Here is a 7,312-nt window from a genome sequence, read left to right as displayed (position 1 = left end):
CTGAAGTATATGCCCACAAAATCTACTAAGTTTTATTATTTCATATTCTGGGCTGTTATTGTTGTTTTTATTATAAATATCAAAGTAATAATCCAGTTTTAGCTTCGAACTTGAGGTGGTTGGCCTTCTTTGTCCAACAGCAGAAAGTTCTGTCCAATTTCTCTTCTAATGTTTATACCAGATTTTGTAAGTATTCTTAATGACTTCCTCTTCTTGTACCAGCTCCTAGAGCTATTCATTTTCTTCTTATTTGCCATTTCAATCAGAAAAACCAACTCAAATTATCACAATCACGTACTGAATACAAACCACTAACTGACTCAAATATAACCAAATTTTTGTCCAATGTTCCAAAACACAAAAATAATTGGTTTTTTTCAGTTAGCTCAAAAGGCGTTGGGGTACAAAACAGGATAGACAGAATAAAAAACCAGTTGACAGTCAGGCCAACCCTTTCAACTAAAGTTATCAAAATGCCCAAAGAATTATAAATATATAAAAGCAATACAACTATTCAAAGAGCACCCCTAAATATTCTGTGAAAAGTGATAAAAATGCTTCAATTTTTTTTCACAGCGAAATAATTTAAGCGTTATATTTAATTTTTGGTGGTTTTGAACTTAGATCGGATGTATATTAACGAATTTTTTACATTTTATTCTAGTTTTTTTTTTTTTTTAGTAGATACTAGTAAACAAGTTACCATAATATTTACCTAATGACATTAAATCTGACTATAATACTGAGTAACTATTTTTGAACTCAGCTTTCCTGAATGTAATTCTACGGGTATATATTGAGTGCACTAATGGCATCTACATATTAGGTAAGTAACAGAACAACCCTGGGTAGTGCTTGGCTGACCCAAGACAATCTACATATCTGGGGTCTAATTACATGAATTAAACAAGCTCTCACCTCTTCTGTAGTCGGAAGTCAGACACTATTATTCAGATTTATGGAAATTGGACAGCATTTCATGTGTAACATATTGGACCCACTTTTGTTAAATAGGGTGCCTGTGTTAGAACGACTTATAAGAGATTGCAAATAAAATAATTTAGCTTGTTTCTCCGAGGCTGATACTGTAATACCACTTGAATACATTCCTCTTTTTTTCCACCTCTGCATGAAATAGTATTAAGTGCCTAACTTCTTACATTTAGTATAAAAAGTTATTTTCTAACTAATTATATGGGCATTTGCCAACCCGTATTGTATGCCAAAATAATTGCTACAAAATTAGCAAATTGCTCTTTTTAAAATTGTAAAAATTTGATATTTTAAATAACCCCACATTTGCATGTATAGACCCAACTTTAATATTTGTATACTTTTAATTTGTTCTGCATAAAAGTTGTTTAGGTTAGTTGTGCGTAAGTGACCCAAAACAATAGTTCTACATTATGAAAGTAAAATGTAATTACAATACTTAGTTATTAATTTTGCTTTGCTGTTGCTATAAAGCAATATTTTGTTTCATAAGACAAAAACCAATGTTACAACACCTTTTCTATTTCCTACAACCATAATATTCACTACAAGTGTATTCAACTGTATTTTTTTTTTATTTGTACAAAATGTATATTCAAATACGCCTTACATTCATGTCAGAAATCATTTAAATACAAAATAATGTAAATTTACATATTGATAAAGCTAGCGTATGTGTTAGTGAATGGAATGAGCGTGTATATATAGATTGTGAATGTGCGTTAATACATGTGAGTATAAATAGAGGTTTGGTTTGGGTGTCTGTAGGTGATGTATGTATACGCATGTATGTCAGTGGTATGGATATGTGTGATAACTTTCAAAGATAATCTACTATGATGATAATGTCATAAGTAGTGAATTTAAGTGTGAATGATTAATGTGGGTGATTCTTGAGGGTGTGCGAGGTGAATGATTTTTTGAATGATTGACGAATTTAGCCTGGTAACTGCGTGGAATAGTGAAGTTCAAAAAATTTAATTTTTGTGTGAAAGTTAACTAGTAGTCCGAGCAGCCATGGTGTAAAACTTTTAAACGCAAATAGTAAACCACCGAATCTGGTTCCTTGTTATTTCAATACAAAAGCGCTGATAGTTTATTAACTAGCTATTGATTTTTTGTATTTCTTTGGTATATAATTTTGAAATAAAACTAATAAAATTGTAAAATGAATGTAAAAATACACTTATTTGAAAAAGTACCTTTTTAAATAAGCAAATTCATTCAATCGCCACTAAAGAGCAAGTAATATTAATTATATACTAAATTAAAAAGTTGTTCTTATAAGTAAAATTAGAACGAGAATAAACTAAAGCAAAAGATAGGCACTAGAGACATAAGTAACTTGTGCCTACGTCAGACTTAAATTTTAATCCTAACCATTGTAATTCCATTTATTGGTCAATCACTTGTACAGTCCAACAATTCTAAATCATATTTACATTTAAAATACGAACTATGCTTATCCAATATTATAAACAAAATACGGACACTGTACATCTATGCGTAATGTTTTTAAATTTTATTAAACTATGATAATTAAATGTTTTTAAATATATACTTCAAATGTACACCTTCATTGGTCAGTGAAATCCCTCAATGATCTCAAAACAGGACACTTGAACTCTTGTGGTTTTGAAAACTCTCACTTGTGTAATTTTGCAAGTATAATTTAATTACCAACTGCTCATTAACAAAATCAGCAACACAAGTGGGTAACCAGACACTCGGGTAGTGGTTGGTGCTATTTTAAGAAAGTACTTCACCTGCTACAAAGTACAATCATCCTATTTACTGGTACTTTGGAAAAAGTTGCAGGATTAATTAATTATACACATATCATTTTATTATAGTACATGAGGACATCTGTATAGAACGTTCATTCCCTACCAGATTTGAAGAGACTGAAATTGTAAAATATCCATCTATTATTTTTAATAAGAAAATCAAATAGAATATTTATATTATTATAGTAACAATATAAGAATATTTTGTTTTTATAGGCTTCAAAATTACCCAAACCTCCTCAAAATGGATATAGTAAGATTTAAAATTATCAAGTAAAGCCCATCTCATATTAGAGTTCTTGGGACACTGACTGTTAGGTAAGCTTATTTTCCCTTAAAAAGCTTCTTGAATATAAATAAGGTATATACAGCATTAACAAAAAGGTTATCTGATCTGGTTAAGATTAATTTATTCTTAATTCATTTATTTTAATTATTGTTTTTGGTTTGAAATTTGTAGTGTTAAATCACTATTAATTGATGATACAGCGGTTTGTATGTTATCTCTGTAACTTACTTTTGACTTGTTGAAAATCCACAAATAAATTTTGTTTTCATAAGGGAATCCATTTATAATTAAAAATCATAGTCAACATATTTCATTAATTATTATTAATTTTTTAGCAAGTATGTTTAGAAATCAGAGACAATGACTGACCAATTTTTTCACTTGATAATTTCTTATCAAAAGTGTTTTAAAGACAGATTGGTACTATTTTTTATTAAACATACAAAATCTTGTATTTCTCTAAGGACACTAAGCAACCATTACAGTAATTACTTTCAAGTATTCTCACTACAATTAATACATAAAATTTTAGACTAATATTATTGATAAACCACACAGCATGTTATGTTTGTAATCAAAACTATAGTGAAATTAGTCTATTAAATAAACTATAACAACTAACAAGTTTTACTCCAAAGTAAAGAAATGACGTAGATCCTATAATTAATACCAAAAGACTAATGGAATGGAAAACCACCAGTCAAAGGGGTCATCTGGTGTATGATGTGACAAAGAAGAAAATATTGATCGCCATTTTTATTTACTCAGTATTTATTGCTTTAGATTCTTTGTGGGTGGGTCCGATTAGAGAATATTACCACGAAAGTGATGCATGGATTAGTATGTTGAGGACCACAAAATGTTCATATACAATGAAAATTTTCGAACGACATATTATTTTAACATTTCGATCAACTGAATCTCTAAACCAGATAAAAATTTTCTTAAATCTTATTAAAAAAATCTCATTCTTTATTTTGCTTTTTAAAAACCAAGTTGCAATGGAACACTTTTGAAACCAGATCTCTATTCAGTAGTAAAAATATTTTAAAATATATTGATTTAATTATTAGGTGAACCTGTTTTTTTTATCTCGATTACATTTTGCATACAATAACAGATGATTTATTTTAAGTTTACCAGTGTAATCTAACAGAGCTATAATGGCCAAGGGAGTTTACAAGCCCCCCTCCCCCGCTACCTAGAGATCTCAATGGGACCTTAAAGTATAATCGAGAATAAAACAGTTATTGTAAAAACTAATGCACACTATAGTATTTAAACCGTTGCTAATCAGCTAACCCATACTTAAGCTAATTCACATCGTTGGATTTTATTCCATTGTGCATGCATTTTGTATATAATAAAGTCCTGTAAAACCAACTTCCCATACATTTTAAAGACCTAGCTACACCACTGCTATCTAGATCTACTCCTAAAGAGTTTTATAAAATGTCTAACCATTTCAATAATTTTCTCATACTTTTATTCATTGATCATTTATAAAACTTTTTTTCATTCATTGCTGATAAAATCAAAAACTATTCCATAGTTAATTTTTGTTTATGTGTTTACTGTCATTTTTACTCATCTTATCAAGATTTATAGAATAAAATTAACCACTTATGTATATGCCTACACATTTTAAGATTTTGCAAACATTTTTTGGTGAAGAGCAATGGTCAATGGTATAGTTTCACATTTAAGTCACTCCAACAGAAAATTATTAAAATATCCCTGTACATTTCTCAAGACATCTTGGTTTCTGATACTCTTATTCCAACCTAAATTAGGTATTTTTTTTACCTTAGACTGAATGCTATACATATACTACCTACTTGACATCCAGAATTCAAATAAAACAAATGTTCTTCTCTTTTTTTCCTATGATTGTTCAAACTTTATCTTCTTCATAGTTCTAGTATCACCAAGACCTTTATAAAATTATGTCAACTTCATTTAATGTCCTTCTGGAATTTTTCTAGGTCACATACTTGTCCATGTTTCTTTTGGAAGAAAGAAGACTGACAACACTACAAAAATACCATTATGTCTATATTTATTTTCCCCTTTTTAATTTGGATCAAACAACCCATGACCCATGTCACAATATTAACACTTTAATTTTTATATATAAAATCTTGTTCTCCAGATATAGAGTTTATCAGTAGTAGTAGCAAAGAATAACTAGCACAGAAAAACACTGGATATTTATAAATCAACTAACTTTTGGTCATACTTTCCCTAATTCGAGTATATCAGAAATGTTTAACATCACATATAGAAATAACTGGGGTGAACACGATACTGATTATTGTTGTAGATTTTAATGAACTTGTAATAGTAGATGAACACGGAAATAGAAAATTTTTTTCCAAAACCTTGACAGAATCTTTGTTTTTACACAGACAAGTGTTTACATTTGTTGCTTTGTGGTTTTTACAATGTATGGTACATAATCAAATAATCGTGAATTATTGGGCCTCACTTAGATACCACTGGCAATAGAATTATAAAAGTGAAAGCAACATAAATGAAGTGAAGAGTAAAATATATTCATCAGAAGAAGGTTATATTCAGCTTAGTTCTGTAGTAAACCACAGAATCATCAAATTTTTAGTCCAAAGTTTAGTATAGTTGTAACTGATTGCATGTAACGATTAAGTAACATAGTTTTTTTTAAAAACCAAACCAGAACTGACACTAAGGAAATAAAAAACAATTATTGAGGAAATAAAAAACTAATTATTAAACTTCTTAATTATAAAAGCTCCCATCAATTTGTCTTTGAGCTTGGTTAAAGAATCAAGTGAAGTGTAAAATTATAACAAAAGCTGATTCCTTTGAAGGTTCCTGGGTCTCCCCAGGAATGTGGCAATAACTTTGCTAAAGCTACCGCCCGGTATTGTGAATTCCTTACAGCATTCTTCAGCCTTGACCATCTTTAAATCCAATTACAGTAAAGCAGATTAAGAATTCAAGCAAATTGTGTCATGAAATTACTACTTATTTAGTTTTATGTACATTCTAACACAATTGTAAGGTATATAGTGTTGAGTGAAATATACTGTCAACCTTATATTATTGGAAATTTTTGTCACACTTAAACTATATAAATCAAAATTTATTTTAATCGGTAAATAAACAAGGTAACCACTGAAATTCAAGGTCTTTCGATCAAATCAATCTGCACCTACCTGCATGAATTGTGCATTTTCTATCTTTTATCTTTTATCTTCTATCATTTTCTGTCATTTATAGTGGAATTGTATTTTTCAGGCAATCCACAGTCAAATCCCTTTATCAGTACTAAATTCAAATAGGTTGTTTATTGAACATGTGCTTAAGAGGTCAAATTTTATATCACCACAAACCTCATTTGAGAAACAATGATACAATGACTGCATAAATTGTATTCTTTCTTATCTGTATTCTATCTGTCCATTGTATTAAATCCAATATGATGCCTTAAATATTAAAATATGTATATAGCCATTTAAAAATGATCAAATAATAATAGATTGTTAAGATAATATATAAACCAATAAAACTTTATTTTATGAGAATGTTTAAAGGTGTGAGAGAATATTTAAACACACTTCTTGATCCAATTAATGATTAATAAGAAAAATAAACATGGAAGTAGCCTGTATCCCTTATTGTTATCGATTGGAAAGAAAGTTTATCAAAGAACTTGAAATGTCACTCTAAGACAGTTTCCTCTATTTTCCTTGCAACTCCACATTTTTGACTACCGTTATAATTTTTTGTAAGTTATCCAAGGGAAATTTTCCAAAAACAAAAACAGCCCACAGATATAGTAATTTTTTAACTTTTGCGTCAGTTAAAAAAAACTGATGCAAAAACTGTTTTTTGTTTAGAGGGATGAACACACCACTGAAAATAATGTGTGTGTGTTAAACCACAGTCATTCAATAAAAACCATATAAAACACATCTTTAATCATCAAGATTCTAAAATTTAATTACAATGGCCATTAACAAGATACCAGGAAAACAGTAAAAGGATATTACTGCCTAAGTAAGATCCTAAATAACCACATTGTTTGGTCTCTCAAAATATTTAATGTGCTGAAACCTATGATTCCTTTGTATACTAAAATTACTAAATTTAAAAGTAAGTTTTATTCTTGACTCTTTAAAAATCCATTTTATAGTATTGAAGAATTTTTTAATATAAATAACATTACCTTTTAAACATACCTCGTATTTTTTATTAAAAA

Source organism: Homalodisca vitripennis, unplaced genomic scaffold, assembly GCF_021130785.1.
Source record: "Homalodisca vitripennis isolate AUS2020 unplaced genomic scaffold, UT_GWSS_2.1 ScUCBcl_5673;HRSCAF=12514, whole genome shotgun sequence".
Lineage (NCBI taxonomy): Eukaryota > Metazoa > Arthropoda > Insecta > Hemiptera > Cicadellidae > Homalodisca > Homalodisca vitripennis.
The sequence above is the reverse complement of the archived record's forward strand: the minus strand, read 5'-3'. Positions refer to the sequence as shown.